Source organism: Maniola jurtina, chromosome 8 (assembly GCF_905333055.1).
Source record: "Maniola jurtina chromosome 8, ilManJurt1.1, whole genome shotgun sequence".
Taxonomy (NCBI): Eukaryota; Metazoa; Arthropoda; class Insecta; order Lepidoptera; family Nymphalidae; genus Maniola; species Maniola jurtina.
Window position 1 is genome coordinate 13,424,181 of NC_060036.1, and position 17,427 is coordinate 13,441,607.

The window sequence follows — 17,427 nt, forward strand, 5'->3', positions numbered from 1 at the left end:
GCTAGTCTCCTTAGCGATACATCTTCTCTATACTGTTAAGCTTTTAACAAAATAAACGGCTAGCTTAGCTGTTGCCAACTTACTTCATTCGCTGACTGACAAAAACATATAACCAAATATATTCGAACATACATTTATATCCAAGGGAAGGGCGCCCTTAAATATAGCCTCAATAGCTCAACGGTTATAGGAGTGGACTGAATTCCGAAAGGTCGGCGGTTCAAACCCCAAGCGTTGCACTATTGTCGTACCCATTCCTAGCACAAGCTTTACGCTTAGTTGGAGGGGAAAGGAGAATGTTAGTCATGATTAAAAAAAATTGGTTGTCTGTAAAGTCGGTTTACTGAGGATAGTTGAACGTGACAACAAAGGCCGATTGTGCTTCTTTTTTGCTCGTTCCGCGCTCTCGCTTGCACTTCAAGCCTTACATGGAACGCCTCAGAGCGAGGTAACGCCGCATGAGTCATGTTTTTTCGTGCGTGCAGCCGGCTCTATCGAATTATAAGACGTTGTTACGTCAAAAATGGCTAATATTAATTTAAAAAAAAAACTCGCCAAGTGCCGCGCGGCAGCGACGCGGCTGCAGCGCTGCTTTGTAAATCCATATAAATAAAAAAACGCACAACGGCATCGCTGCAGCCGCGCTGCCTCCGCGCGGCATTTTGTGGCAAATTAGAAGGCGCCCGAAAACTGACTGACTGACAGATTTAGCAACCCACAGCCCAAATTACTGGACGGATCGGACTGAAATTGATTGAACTGATCGGGGTAAAATAGGGGTTTTAAAGTTCAGTCCACGCGGACGCAGTTGCGAGCTTAAGCAAACTTTTTTAAATTATTCTATATTCTATATTCTATATCCCTTATCGATACTTTTTCATTTGTACCTAAATGTAATTTTCTTCCCAATGCGTTACCTTCCCTTTGTCATTATTTTATTAGGAACTTCTATTCAATAGCAGACTAAAATCCCGATAAGACATGGTCGTAAACTACAATAGGTTTGACCTTAATGCCTTAATGAGCCATAACAAAAGCGCAATAAAAGGCAGTGATTTTGACCGCCACACCTTATTGGCTAGAGATTGTAGCTATGATGTAAGCGACCGTATCGATTCATCAGGCACTTTATAGTACCCGATTACAATGATATGGCCATACATTTTTATGACTGATCAAGCAAAGTCAGATCTCTAAATCCGTCTGTTAGCCTTATGACTTCTGAAATAGTGAGCACAAGTCCTTGAAATTCACGAATGATATGTATATAACACGACAGGTCGAGATGGCAATCGGGGTAGGGACGCTCCGAACACCCGCAAGCCCCCACGCTAACCCGGGATATCGCGGGTGACGTACAGGTGTGCGGGACGTCCCCACCACCTCACACACCAATTACCATCTCGACCTGTTAATGTGTCAACTTAGTTCAAGAACCATATTATGAGTCTTGAAGTTTTTATTTTTTTATTCATTTTTTCCTTTATTTTTTTATACCTATTACCCTATAGGTTTTTTTGACAGACAGACAGATAGACAGACAACAAAGTGATCCTATAAGGGCTCCGTTTTTACTTTTTACTTTTGAGGTACGGAACCCTAAAAATGAGATCGGCGGCTATCATCCAGTGTTAGACACTGGGTTAGCGAATCGCCCCACGGGTTAAGTGTGTGGCACTGTTCTTTTAGTTATTCTGGTCACCCTACTAGAGATGTATCAGTGACTCATCGTTCGCAGTTTGTGACATTGGCTCGGATTCGTGCTTCAGTGACGTTACAGCGTTCAGTAATCTGATGGATGGATTTGGCAAGTGGGTGAACAAGATAGGAGCCAATTTGGCGGTGCCTCTGTGTGGGCCTGCGACAAATATACCTGCTGTTGTAATAAGCTACCGGGCGGGTCGCTAGTTTTGGTATAACTGACTTAAAAGGCAAACAAGTAAAATAAGACAGCATAGGCAACATAGAAGTTAGAATAATACTGGTTTATTTTCAACACATATAACAACTATATTTAAATAAAATATTCAAAACATTTTGTTCCTGTTGTTGTGTGTAAAAACCTGTTCATCTAAATAGTGAACAAATCGAGTTTTCATGATTTTGGAGGGCAACCAAAAAACAATTACATAAAAACAAAAACGTAACGGCCCGAGGGCAAAACAATTTATCCCCCATAACAAAGCCCATGTCACTCCCAATCGACCTCAGAACGTTTCCCATGAGCGCCATGGGGGAAACAGCGCCGTATATCTGCGGAACCTTTTCAATACCATAACCCACCTCTTGCCCGCAATAAACAACGACTTCAAACGTCTTGGGACATCAAGACGTCAAGACATAAGAGCAAGCGTTATTTAACAATACTCATTTTAAAATCAAAAATTATTTGTAACTAGAGGATGCCCGCTACTTCGTCTGCGTGGATTTAGGTTTTTAAAGATTCCGTGGGAACTGTTTGATTTGCCGGGATAAAATGCATACAGGGACGCAAGCTACCTCGGTACCTTTCATACAAATCGGTTCAGCGGTTCGGTTTTTAGGAATCCCGTGGGAACTCTTTGATTTTCCGGGATCAAAAGTAGCCTATGTCCGCAAGACCATGTCATCTGGAAGTCCTAGAAGAGACATGTATCCAGCAAAGAACGTGTGCCAGTTGACGACAACAACGACATTCTGAACGTTGATGACGAGACCGAGATTCTTTTTCTCCCTGGATCATCTTATAGTCATAAGCTTATAGTCAAGACATAACATGTGATCTAAAAAAACCCCTTTATCCCCTCATTCTTTTTAATAGCATAATCCACCCCCAACCCTCAATAAACTCCTTGGGACGTCAAGTGGTCAAGGTAAAAGAGGTAGCGTATTTTTTAGCGCGTTCTCCATACTTCATACATAGTCACAGAATGGATAATTCTTGACTAATTAACTGTTTTATCTTAGAGTTATATACCTAGGTACAAACTAAACTTGTATTCGAGAAAAAAATCAAGTCTCGAAACAGTAGTTGAATCGATTTGCAAAGCTTATAGCTTCCTGTTTTATGTCAATAACTGGAGAATTCACATGACAGATATAGAGATTTAGCTTGCGGAAAATTTTATTGCTATGTTGATTTATTTGTGATTACATATACATTGCACCGGAGTTTCACTAAATTAATTATTGTCCCTTGCCTTAAATGGCTTGGTTATCACACTAATATTATAAAGGCGAAAGTTTGTATGTGTGTGTGTGTGTGTGTGCGTGTGTATGTGTGTATGTTTGTTACTCCTTCACGCAAAAACCACTGGACGGATTTCGCTGAAATTCAGAATGTAGATAGATAATATCCTGGATTAGCACATAGGCTACTTTTTTACCCGGAAAATTAAAGAGTTCCCACGGGATTTCGAAAAACCTAAATCCACGCGGACGAAGTCGCGGGCGTCAGCTAGTAAATTATATTCTTCTATCTAGTCGTATTGACACACAAGATAAGTATGTTGAATAATATTCCTCTAAAGTCTAATATCATAAACTTTTCCTTGTGCCCTATAAACTTCTTACAGTTTGCGTCGTCTTGGGACGTCGTTAGTTCACAAGAGCCAGCGATACTTAGCCGTAATTTATAAGGGTTCTTATGCGAGTTTCGCTCGCAAGCTTATGCAAGAAATATTTTAGGAACTTATGCACTAAATTACATAGTAGCAACTACGATCGTAGCGTTAGAGTGGTAGTAACGATTTATCTAAATATATAAAAGGAAAAGCTGACTAACTGACTGATCTATCAACGCATAGCTCAAACTACTGGATGGATCGGGGGCATGCAGATAGCTATCCTAATGATGTAAACATCCGCTAGAAAAGGATTTTTGAAAGGAGTGTTTCAATTTTCAAAGAAAGATAACTATACCAATGGTATATCATATGAAAAGGCTTTACTTGAACATTCTAAAACAGATTTTTATTTATTTTTACGTATAATAGTTTTTCATTTATTGTGCAAATGCCGGAAAAAATACCCGAGTACGGAACCCTCAGTGCGCGAGTCTGACTCGCACTTGGCCGGTTTTTTACTTAATTTTAGGTGAAGCATATTTTTCCTCATCTTTCCTTCCATGTTTTAGGTCCCATATTTGCGGATACATATTTAATTACTTTTTGACGCTCCAGTTTACCACTTAATCCATACTTGGGTAAGCCGATATTAAATGAATTTATTATGACTGGCGGACCGCGCGAAAGTTTTGCAATTTTCGATCGAGGGGCTTTATGTAACAGGCGTGTTCGGACCGATTCACGCGCCGAGCGATCCTTTATCAGGACCGGCGATTACAGAGGCAAGTACTTACCTAGTTGTACTTGTTGTCTAGCATACTGGTTACATTAACCTGCAAAGTAGTGAACAGTGCCTTAAACTTGTGGCACTAACGTTGTACATCACAATATGGCCCCATTTGAGGGCATATTTAAAACAGTATTTTAGAGTGAATAGACATCTTCTAGGTAAACGCGTCCAATCTTTGGCAAATCATCACTTTCCATCAGGTGTGATTGTGGTTAAGCGCTTGCCTATATTGAATAAAAAACCGGCCAAGTGCGAGTCATACTCGCGCACTGAGGGTTCCGTACTCGGGTATTTTTTCCAACATTTTGCACAATAAATCAAACACTATTATACATAATAATAAATAAAAATCCGTTTTAGAATACACAGGTAAAGCCCTTTCATATGATACCCCACTTGGTATAGTTATCTTGCTTTGAAAATTGAAACACATTTTTTTTTAAATTATGTAACCACAAAATCGCGGTTTTTAGATTTATTCCTGTATTTGTGCTATAAGACCTACCTACTTGCCAAAATCAGTAGTGGACCAGCGACCGGTTGATCATGATGGTGATACAAAACAATATCAATTAGCTTCGAGATTTGTAACGTTACGCTTCATATGTTGAACACTGAGATGACCTAATAATATGGTGAATAGGTTCAATTCCAACAATTGGCCTGGGGCCAATCGCGGAGCGCTGACATACATATTGCATGCGTCTACTTGCACCCTTGCACTGACCTTGGCTAAATAGGTACCTATCTGAGACTAGCGAGCGCCTGCGGCTTCGTTCACGTAAAATTTTCCATAAATCTGGCGTTATTCCTTATCTACATTATAAAGGGAACTCCTGTACCTTCAGCTTTTTGTAAGTTCAAGAGTTAAGGCTGGGTTGATGAGTCAATCCTGGACTGACTCTTCAAACCCAGCCTAAACTTAAGGTCTGAATTCATTTGGGATTTTTTTTTCATGTAAGTAATAGATGGTGAGCACAGCTTCGGTCGCATGGATTTAGGTTTTATAAAAATCCCGCGGCTTGCATCACGGGGACGGACATAGGCAATGTCCGTCCCCGGGATCCTATCCTGGATCTCATCAAACTTGGTTTAACAGATCAGCCGTGTGAAAAGCTAGCAGACAGACACACTTTCACATCTATATTAATGTTATAAATGCGGAACCGCACGTGACTGTACGTTGATCAGTCAGACAGTTTATCTCAAACGGTATAATACGTATTATAGGTAGATGTAATTTTATGTTTATAGTGCTTTATAGAGATAAAATGAAAGATAATTTTCACAAAGGACTGCAATATCTAGATTAATGTCGGAGTTTTTGGAAATCCTCCAACTGATCTGTCCTGACTGCAGTGGGCGCGAAGCCAGGTAGATCAATGCGTTTTTTTCATTTTACTTAATATTCTACCTATATTCACTAAATAAGTGCAATTGATTAACGGTCGAAACTAATAATAAAATCAATCCTATCCTTGATCTATCGATAAATTAGGTAACTTATTGACAAATTGCAAATAATTAGGTACTTCCGCCCGCCCGGCCGCGATTTCGTTCGCGTGGATTTAGGTTTTTAAAAATCCCTCGGAAACTCCGGCGTGAAAAGTTACTCTTCGTCTTTTCTCAAATCTTTATGCCATATAATGGAATCGATTCCATTTCAAGATGATTAGTTGACAAGAATGCCAAGTTACAGCGTGGAGGAAGGACAAACAAACAAACACGATAAAGTAAGTACCTAATGCTAAAAGTAGTTCTACAATAATTTAAGTTATTGCAATTTTAATTGCTTCTTTTTAGTACCGTTCAGTGTTTTCTTATAAGAAAAAACCTTTTGCACATTTAGAAAATGGCATAGATAAATTAGGTACATCGCCATATTGTTATTGCTATTTGCAATGGTACGATATACCTACTGTTAAAACAATCTCGTCGTGTGTTTCAATTACTCAGAGAGTACACGAAACATCTGTTATAACGTTGGTTATAATAGGAGTAGCATTTGTTTTTATTGCGCTCAACAAAAGCATTACAATATTGCAAGTATGATTTTAACGACGGTTTTTTCGTCGCTCGCTCCATATACACGTAGTTTGGTGCTCATTTGGATATTACTCAGTCAAACTCGATGTAATTTTGTAGACACGTTCTAGAAACTAATACTAACTAGTGATTAGGCAGATTTCCGTAAATATAACTTATCAGTATTTAATCCACGTTGATGGGTGAACCCTCCCACATTAGTTAAAATTCTTTAAAACTTTCAATAACCCTTCAATTATTGCTCCAAATTGATTCGATTCGTCGTTCGGAATTCGTTAAACTCGGCTTTTAAATTTCAAAGAATGGTCTATAACTCATTAATGAATATGGTTATTGACTATTGTTATCACGAAAACCTCGTTATTCGTAATTGATTCGTTTTCAACAAAATACCTATGTAAGTAATCACATTTCTTTGATTTTTATGATTATGATCTTTAACTTTACCCAATGTCCCCCCCGTGTCCATGCACCAGGTGACTAGCAGAGGGCACAGTGGACGAAGCGGCGGAAGGGACGCGGGCGACGTGCGCGTCCCAAGGTCGGGGGACGCACTTCGTTAGTGCGTCACGGAGGTGCGGTGTTGGGGACCGAGTAGGTCCCCGGTGGAGGGTCTGCCTCGGCAGACGTCGCTGGCTGGGTCGCGGTTGTTTGCTTCGGCCGTTCCCGTGACCCAGTCGCCAGGCGACGCGCAGTAGCGCCGCTGGGGTTTAGTGGGTATTCCGGTCGCCTCTCGGCCGGCGAGTCCCACATACCCTCCCTCAGCTGGCTGGCTGCCTCACGGCTGGCTGGCTAGCTTCCGGGGGGGATGCGTAAATGCATTCCCCAGCGTCAACAAAAAAAAAAAAAAAGGTGCAATACAATAATTAGACGCAAACTCAAGTTTGAAAGGTCGCCACTTTGATCGTGGGTGTGCCACTTTTTACCCAACTGCGGCAAAGCCAAAAGAAGGGTGTCAATCGATTCGTCGTAAAGGTCCGGGTGGCATAGGCTACCATTAGGCAACATTTCATACGAAAAAAATTGACCTGACGGATGTTATTTTGACGTTTGATACAAAGATAGCTTGCATCCCGGTCGTAGACTACTTTATCCTGGATAATTAAAGTCTCCACGAGATTTTCAAAAAACTTAAAAAACTCGTTGGCATTCGGGTACGAAACCCTAAAAGTTAAACAGCTTGCACAATTAACCTTCATTAGTGAACGTTTTTACAATATTAAATAGATTTTAATCTGCGGTACGATTGATAGCAATTAGTTGAGGCGGTTATGTGGGCGGGGGTTCTAGTTACATTGTCACGTCAGTTGATACTAAACACGCCACCTTGTGACCTTTGTAGATCGTAGGTAATAGGTATTGTATAAAACTAAGTAACAAAAAATTTTTCAAAAGAAAAATAAAACCAACTTCAAAAACCACAAACACTAAAAAGTAATTTTTAGTGGTTAGTGGTATTTTTTTATTTTACAATGTTTAGTGGCCCCACTGTACTATTATAATATGCTATGGCCAGTTAAAACCCTACTGTTTACTAAGCTATTACACTGATCGCAAGCAATTTGCTCTTATCCATTGAAGAGTTCTGTTCTCCCTCTCCGAAGATATTCATCAGATCTTCACCAAAATATGGGACCACCTGCACAGTATACCCTTTCAAACAAAAAAATACAAATCGGCCCAGGGGTCTTTGAGTAATCGGGGAACATACATTAAAAAAAAAACCGACGAATTTAGAACCTCCTCCTTTTTTTGAAGTCGGTTATAAATAGCTGAAAGCTATGATTAGTGACTGTTAAATAACCGGAATTCCACAGTTAAGAGGGCTCTCTCCGTCACTCGTTTCATACAATCGTAGTTCCAATTTCATTTGAATATTAAGCAACCAAAGTCCATGAAATTTTGCAGACATATTCTAGAAACTAATATCTATGTCTGTGGTTTTCCAGATTTCTGTTAAAATATTCGGTTTCAAAGTTTCGCGGTCTTAAAAAATTTCGTACAAATCTTTGAGCCCCTGTAATTTTAAAACTACATATTTTTAGAAAAATCTAAAACACCACAGACACAGAAATTAGTTTCTAGAATATGTCTGCAAAATTTCATGGACTTTGATTGCTTAATATTCAAATGAAATCGGAACTACGATTGTATGAAACGAGTGACGGAGAGAGCCCTGTTAAAATATAAGGTCTAGACTATAGTCTAGCTAGACTAGAGAAGTGATCGCGAAACATGCTTTCTGCTTAAACCCTAACTAGGTTTAAGCTACTTTCTAAATAAAAAAAATATACCAAGGTTTGAAGTAAACTAGTATACCTAATATAGAAACACGATTTAAAGCTAAGGTAAAATAGATACACGTATCATTTATGAAATTGTTTATAAACTTTAGCTATTTTTAACCGACTTCCAAAAAGGAGGTGGTATATTCTTTTTACACGACTACGTCAAAGCCAAAAGGAAGGGTTATTACTTTAGCAGTCTATATGTAGGTTTGTATTTATGTGTGTTCCACTGTAGCGCCTAAACTAATGAACCGATATTGATGAATGAGGAGACAATATTTGTCATTATGGTCCGGGTAACATAGGCTACATTTTATACGAAAAAAATCGACCTGACGGATGTTACATCCAAAAAAGTGGGGGTTTCCAAAATTATACATGTTTAATTAATTTGTTCAAAAGATAAACAATTTCGAAAAGATAAACGAACAGAGGAGTTAAATTTTCAGTCCTATCATTACTTTAATGTTGTTTCATTTCGCGGTAACAACGTCGTACCTATGACCCGCGTATAGTGCATCTCTTACCATCTTTACGCATTTCATCGAGAAGGTAGATACTTCTTTACCTTTAAAGAAAACTAAGGACAACTAAAGTATACCATAGAGTATAGATACATTGTATAGTTTTCCAAACCAATGCAATCGCCACCTCCTAAGGATCTCTCCAAATCTGCTCTACTTTCGAACTCAACACTCAGGCGGATCTATGAAAACTATCAAGGCTTTGAAACTGCAGTTTGGTGGCGAAGTTAGTACATTCAAAAGTTTGCCGAGTGTCGATTCAGAGACGATAATGTATCATCCGAATTGGTCGAAGTTGTTTATGCTTTTCAATTGAAATGAAATGAAAATTTACTAACCTAAAATTCTATTGAAATTACATATTTATTTAATTACTTAACTGAATTAATTCATTCATTTATTACTTCAATAATAACAGAGTATAAAAAATCTATTAAAAGTATGCTCCTGAAAAAAGTACCTATATTAAGCAATCGAAGATTATGTGATTGATAAAGAAAAGCATTCAAGCAAGCACAATTCAATTATTTACATGGTATAATATTACAAAAAGAATATTTGCAAATAGCGACCGCCGAATTTCTTGCTAAGTCTTTTCGGTGGAAAGAGTATTCCAAACTAAATGCAATGGTAGATTCAAAGATAGTAGAAGATTATTATTACTCAATGGAATAAAAATCTTACCATTTCTGATTATTCTAGGTAAGTACTGCTCACGTGTTTTGCGTTTAAGAAACTGTTTAGTTAAGATATTATGGAAGAACTTTATTTACATTACTTAGGGGATTGGTTGTTGAGATAACGATAACACTATCATATGGAAATATCTTATTTCTCTCAAATAACTCTCATATTTTGTTCTCACAATTTGTTCGTAAACCAAAACTTACTTGTACTAAGATAGGTATGGTACTAAGATAGGCAACTATGGAAGACCATGTTCTTTCATTTCTTTTTTACCCGACTGCGGCAAAGCCAAAAGGAAGGGTTGTGATTTTAGCAGTCTATGTATGTAACGGGTGATTCATTTAGAGGTATTTTTTTAATTTAAAAAAATGAGAGAATAAATTCAATTTTATTTAATAATCTTTATCATCATACAAAAGGACCATTCTTCACAATTATTTCTTAAAGATAATTTCTTTCAAATGTTGTCCGTGACTACGGTTAACATGGTCCATTCTGAAGTTCCAATTTTCAATGACTCGTGTGAGTATTTTGAGAAGTATTTGGCTAATGACTTGAGTAATATTGGTCTCTAATGCCTAAATCGTAGCTGGCTTATCCATGTAGACTTTGGACTTTACATAAGCCCAAAGGAAAAAGACAAGAGGTGTGATGTCACATGGTCTAGCCGGCCAATTCACTGGTCCAAAGCGTGAAATGATCTGTTCGCCGACTCGTTCTCGCAGTAAAGCCATGGTTTCACGGGCTGTATGGCAAATGGCGCCATCTTATTGGAACCAAATTTCGTTGAGACCACGGTCTTCAATTTCAGGTATCAAATAGCCTGTTGAATACGACAACGTTGATGAATCCGACAGGCCAAGCTGTTGAGAACGACGACGAATCGACACTTTACGGTCTTCGCGTACACTCGCCGCTACCGTCCCTATATTTCCTTCACTACGTGCTGAATGTGGTCTATTTGGTCGAGTGTTATCCAATAATGAAAATTGGGTCTCAAACTTACAGATAAAAGAGGGAATTGTGCGTTCGGTAGGCCGATTATGTGGACCATAACTTGCTCTAAGCGCCCGATACACACTCCTCGTTGAACGCCCATTTTCGTAAATAAAGTTGAACAATTTGTAGACGCTGTGACGGGCTAAGTCTTTCGATTATGAAATGTCAAACACTACTGAACAGGAATACCACTTCAGTTGACACGACGCATGCGCGATCTGCAGTTAAATCCCCTCCACAAAAAGTACCTCTAAATGAATCACCTGTTATATGTTTGTATCCAGATTCTGTGTGTACCTACGTAGTGCCTAAACTAATGGGCCGATTTTGATGAATGAGGTGTCAATTGATTCGTTGTAAAGGCCCGGGTGACATAGGCTACATTTTATACAAGAAAAAATTGACCTAACGGATGTTAAATCAAAAAAAGTGGAGGTCTCCAAAATTTTTTTTTTTGCCATTATATCGAGTAGGATGTCAAATGAAAGAGGAGAAGATTCGGAGCTCATAAATATAAATATACAAAAACATTAAAATATACCAAGCGACAGAAAAGCAATGTTACTCTAATATTTCAGCGTTTATTAAAACAATCGCAGTCGGGTTTTAGTTTTCAACTTTAACTTGTTAATAATGAAATTAAAAATGAGGCTCAAAAATTCGGTTTTAACTTATACATTACTATTTATTAGAAAACTAGTTCTTTTATGCACGAAAAATCATCTAGTAATTCAACAAAACTAGTAAATAAGTGACATAACACCTCGCTTGATCGCCTCTTTATGTGACAAGCCGATTTACTAGTTTTGTACGCAAATAAAGGAGTAATCAAGCAATCAACTACAACGACAAACTAGGTAGGTAGGTAGGTACCTAGGTAGACTTTATGGTTGCGATGACAACACATTTTCCAAAAGCACCTTTAAACACACCTTAGGTACCTACGTTGGGTGGTCATTCTAAGTAAGTACGTGACTAAATCAGATATCTTTATAAACAGTGTAGTAGGTAAGCACTTATAAAATGATTTAAGTAAAAACACGTAGTTAGGTACTTACATTTAATGTAACCTTGAGGCAAATGTAAATTTTATGACTCGGTATTTTCACAGTGTGGCACGAAGTTTAGTTACTATTATTAAATGTAAGTGTGCAAGTTTATATAAAACTATATTTAGTTTTATAATTGATTTAATAACAACCTTTTGCTTTTGAATAAGACTTCGTAAATTGTATAACATTAACAGGGCTCTCTCCGTCACTCGTTTCATACAATCGTAGTTCCAATTTCATTTGAATATCAAGCAACCAAAGTCCATGAAATTTTGCAGAAATATTTTAGAAACTAATATCTGTGTCTGTGGTGTTTTAGATTTTTCTAAAAATATGTAGTTTTAAAATTACAGGGGCTCAAAGATTTGTATGAAAATTTTTAAGACCGCGTAACTTTGAAACCGAATATTTTAACAGAAATCTGGAAAACCACAGACATATATATTAGTTTCTAGAATATGTCTGCAAAATTTCATGGACTTTGGTTGCTTAGTATTCAAATGAAATTGGAACTACGATTGTATGAAACGAGTGACGGAGAGAGCCCTGTTAAGTATGGGTTGCCTGGAAGAGATCACTATATAGTGATTAAGGTCACCCTATGTTTGTAAATCTTTCCTGTACTTATTTTATTTTTTGTCATAGTTTTAAGCAATAAAGTTGTTTAGATAAATAAATAATAATAAATAAGTTACCACTAGCAAATTATTCTTAATCATTTAAAATTCTACAATTATACGAAAAAAAAATACCAAGTAAGGAACAAGAATACCTAATCAGTTAAGATATTTTCTCAAAGTGAAATAACTCTACTATATCATATCAAAAGAATTAAAAAAACTGAAATAAAAATTAATATTACGAAGAAGTACTTAATATCTATACTTAATACAACATTGCAGCGACGATGACCTAATGAATAAACTGATCACAATCATCTTCCACGATATAATTAACATAAATTGCATCAGTCCAAAGGTATAAACAAACATCTACCAATGTAACTTAATAATTAACAATGACTAACAAAACTGCATCAAACATAATCAGTTAACAAGTGTAAATTAAAAATTTATAACACCCCCGACAAGTGAAGGTTACAGTAACTAGAAAAGAGCTGATAACTTTTAAACGGCTGAACCGATTTTCTTGGATTATAGCTAAGAACACTCTCGATCAAGCCATCTTTTAAACAAAAAAACTGAATTAAAATCGGTTCAATAGTCTAGGAGCTACGATGCCACAGACAGATACACAGATACACACGTCAAACTTATAACACCCCTCTTTTTGAGTCGGGGGTTGAAAATACCTAATCCCTTTTAAAAAAAATCTTATTGTAGAGAGCGCAGTTACTATTGCGACTAGGTATGTGGCTCCCGTAGGCCTAGATACTATACAAACACTTAAAACTAGATCTTAATAGGTACTATAGTTAGGTAACAAATTATTATTATCATAAGTATCTCTACGAGTCTACATAGTATTAAACATAGTAACTTCCTGTATGTCCTTCGGTACGCTTAGATTTTTAAGCTTTTAAATTTCATCACTGGATAGAGTGATTCAAAAGGAAGGTTTATTATTGATTTGTTTTCATTTGATAAAATATAACGATAGTTATTCAAGATGTCGGAAGAAATCAAACCAACTGAGAGCTTTCATCGAAATGTTATCAACCATTATGACACCATATTAGTATTTGCATTGCACCTGTGCGAAGCCGGGGCGGGTCGTTAGTATCACACACGTCAGGTTTGCCAAAACATTATTTACCCAACGTCCATATAAAAGCAAAATAAGTGAATCATACTCTACCACTCACCAGACTTCCTCTTTTCGTTCACCAGAACCAAAGATTTGGTCCTCTTCACCCTCAAAGACCTCCTCCTTATTGACCGCATCAACGCCTCCGGCATTCGGGAGAACCTCGGAGAATCCACTCTCTTCTCCGGCATAAAAAAATTCTTTACCGCCAACATTTTCATAAAATTTTCAACAATCCCGTAGTCTCGATCTAATCCATCACTAGATACTCAACTACTTTTCAATTTTAAGAATAACTTCTCAATATTTACATCACTATTTCACTACTTCCCAATATAAATATTTTTATTGAGAATCATCTTGGATTTTCGCATTATTGGTTCAATAACCGATTCAATATTTAAGTTGATTTAATTGCCTATTCTAAATTATTCGACCACTATTTCCTTGTTCACTGATAACTTTCTTATGTTTGTGCACTTTACGACAGGAGAGAAATGATCGATTAGATTTTCCTATTAGACATCCAATTTTCCAACAATAGTCTTGAACTCCATTACTACTGCCTCTTCATTTCCTATTTTCTGAATGCGCACTTAACATTGGTACGCAAATAATAAATAATCGATTCAATTTTCTACGCGAATAAATTAGCTCTTTCCCGGTACAAAACGGAACCGATTTCACAATTCTTTTATCACCTGTAAACAGCTCAATGGATTCACAATATCCGCTATTATCTATTGTTTTGATATTGATATCTATTGTTTGAACCACATCACGATTCGGAACACGCAAATTCACTTATCCTGTCACCATATTCGAAGACCACTCACGTCCTGATTAAAGTTCGATATTCATTTTCGAGGGCGGCGACACGTCTTTATTCTACGAGGGGCGAGCGCGAACTGTCTTATTATTACGTGGAGTCAATATCCATGGCAAACACCGGCAATGCTCGCTAAGATTATCTCTTATCACAAGTTATTTTTATATTCAGCATATGTTTAAAGGTCATTACGATAAGTATCTAATGCGATGAGCTAAAATGAGAGTGAAACCAGTTCGTGAACCGTTTAATAGTTATTAAATTGAGACGCATAGAACTGGGTTTCCTGTAGTTTTAACGAGCAATAAGCAATTCTTGTTATGTTACGATTGGTTTCACATAAATGGCTGTAACTATTTGGATATTATTTAGAATTTAGCTATTGTTTTACTATCCAAGTTTGTCTGAAGAACTTAAAACTCTAATGACGACGAACAAAAAAAAAAAAACGTTAAAAGCTGTGCCACACATTACCAGTCATACCTACGGCTTAGGCTACGGGCAAAGCTGGATAGCGACTTTTCTTTAAAAAAAATATTGATTACGCTAATGGGAAGATATTTGATGTATAAATACAATATCAAATTACAAGAACTAGCAGACAAATGAAGGCCGAATAGCCAGTGGGTTGATTATGTAACTCAAATTGTTGCGAATTGGATGAACTTGGCCAAGCATGTTGGAGTCAAAAAGAGAACTGACCTTTACCAACCCAATAGACAGCAAACGATAACCATTAGTAAATCAAATAACACTTAATTATAAATACCTACCGATTCAATTAATATCGATACAATATCTGTACATACTAATAAATTAAATTGAAGTGTCTGTCTGTAATTTCGAACTAACTACTACATATAACTTAGAAATAATGTATTTTTGACCTAGGCATCATCCCCATGGTATAGACTACAGGCCCATGTTTAAAAATGGGTGGGTCATATGAACCACCAGGTGACGTATACAGGACGATATAAGAGCATAAAATAATAAGTTTCAGCACTATGCCGTCACTTGTAAGCTGTCCAACAGAGTGCTGGTGAGAATTGAAAAGTGCAGGTAGAGTGAGTACATTTTGGTCATATATTTTTGTACGGCATTTTTACCATCGATAGATCCATGAAAAATAATAAGAAAGCGCGCAGTGCCGTAAAAAAATGGTGCGCCACAAAGTCAGTAAATGTTTTGATTTTCTGACAATTTCCGGGGTAAATTTGGTCATTTAATTCTGTACGGCACTAGTTTCATACTGTTTCAATACAGCCTCTAATCCATTATTCCGCAACGCCGTACAAAAATCATGCGACAAGGGGAAAAAATTGACTAACTGAAGTGAACGGGTGTGTATATAATATCCACATCCCCTACAAACCTTTGGACCAACGAAAATGTACGGCATGTAAAAAAATATTATCTATGCATAAAACACTTTCAAAATAAATTAATTTTATGTTGTTTCAAATCACCCCCCGGACCACGGAAAGAGAGGGGGTTGCTACCCTCAATTTTTTCCCCTTGTCGCATGATTTTTGTACGGCGTTGCGGAATAATGGATTAGAGGCTGTATTGAAACAGTATGAAACTAGTGCCGTACAGAATTAAATGACCAAATTTACCCCGGAAATTGTCAGAAAATCAAAACATTTACTGACTTTGTGGCGCACCATTTTTTTACGGCACTGCGCGCTTTCTTATTATTTTTCATGGATCTATCGATGGTAAAAATGCCGTACAAAAATATATGACCAAAATGTACTCACTCTACCTGCACTTTTCAATTCTCACCAGCACTCTGTTGGACAGCTTACAAGTGACGGCATAGTGCTGAAACTTATTATTTTATGCTCTTATATCGTCCTGTATACGTCACCTGGTGGTTCATATGACCCACCCATTTTTAAACATGGGCCTGTAGTCTAGTACCTAAATCAGCATGCGCCATTCATCCTAATTAAGAGGGCTCTCTCCGTCACTCGTTTCATACAATGGTAGTTCCAATTTCATTTGAATATAAAGCAACCAAAGTCCATGAAATTTTGCAGACATATGCTAGAAACTAATATCTATGTCTGTGGTTTTCCAGATTTCTGTTAAAATATTCGGTTTCAAAGTTACGCGGTCTTAAAAATTTTCATACAAATCTTTGAGCCCCTGTAACTTTAAATCTACATATTTTTAGAAAAATCTAAAACACCACAGACACAGATATTAGTTTCTAGAATATGTCTGCAAAATTTCATGGACTTTGGTTGCTTAGTATTCAAATGAAATTGGAACTACGATTGTATGAAACGAGTGACGGAGAGAGCCTTGTTAATTTCCATGATGAACATTCCATTCAGTGAAACATTTCGGTCACCGCCCTAGACTGCGCGTGCTAGCTCTTTATTACTTACCTAATAAATCATGACTATAGAGAGAGAGCCAGCGCGAGCCAGACCTTGGTTATTTAATAAAAGCTGAAAGTTTCCCTGCGTATTGTCCTCACCACAGGGAGTTATGCCAGGAAGTTATGTTATAGCGCCTATGAAGTTCGGATCATGGTGGCTTTGGGAGGTAACGGTTGCCTCCATATATAGTGCCTGGCAATGCATGACGATTTGTAGTACTATTCCAAAGAACATATAAAAAAGTAGACTTTATGCTTTGACGTAAAAATTTTTACACTTTTATTACCTGTTATCTCCCAAAGTCACCATGATCAAAACTTCATAGCTGCTGATCGTTCTTCCCCGTGCTGGGGACAATACGCAGAGAAGCTACCAGCTTCTATAAAATAACGAAGGTCTCGCACGCGCTGGCTCTTAGTCCACTAGATACATTTGCTTTATTAGATTCTAGAATTAGTGTTCAAGCCTAAAAATGTGCCTCTTATGCGTGCACCCAATTATTTTAAA

The 17,427-nt window shown here is 37.3% G+C and overlaps 1 protein-coding gene across 1 annotated transcript in view; it reads right to left on the bottom strand.

Moving 5' to 3' along the window:
- Positions 1-17,427, bottom strand: part of LOC123867369 (centaurin-gamma-1A) — a 307,921-nt gene that overhangs the window by 82,099 nt on the left and 208,395 nt on the right. The window lies entirely within an intron of this gene.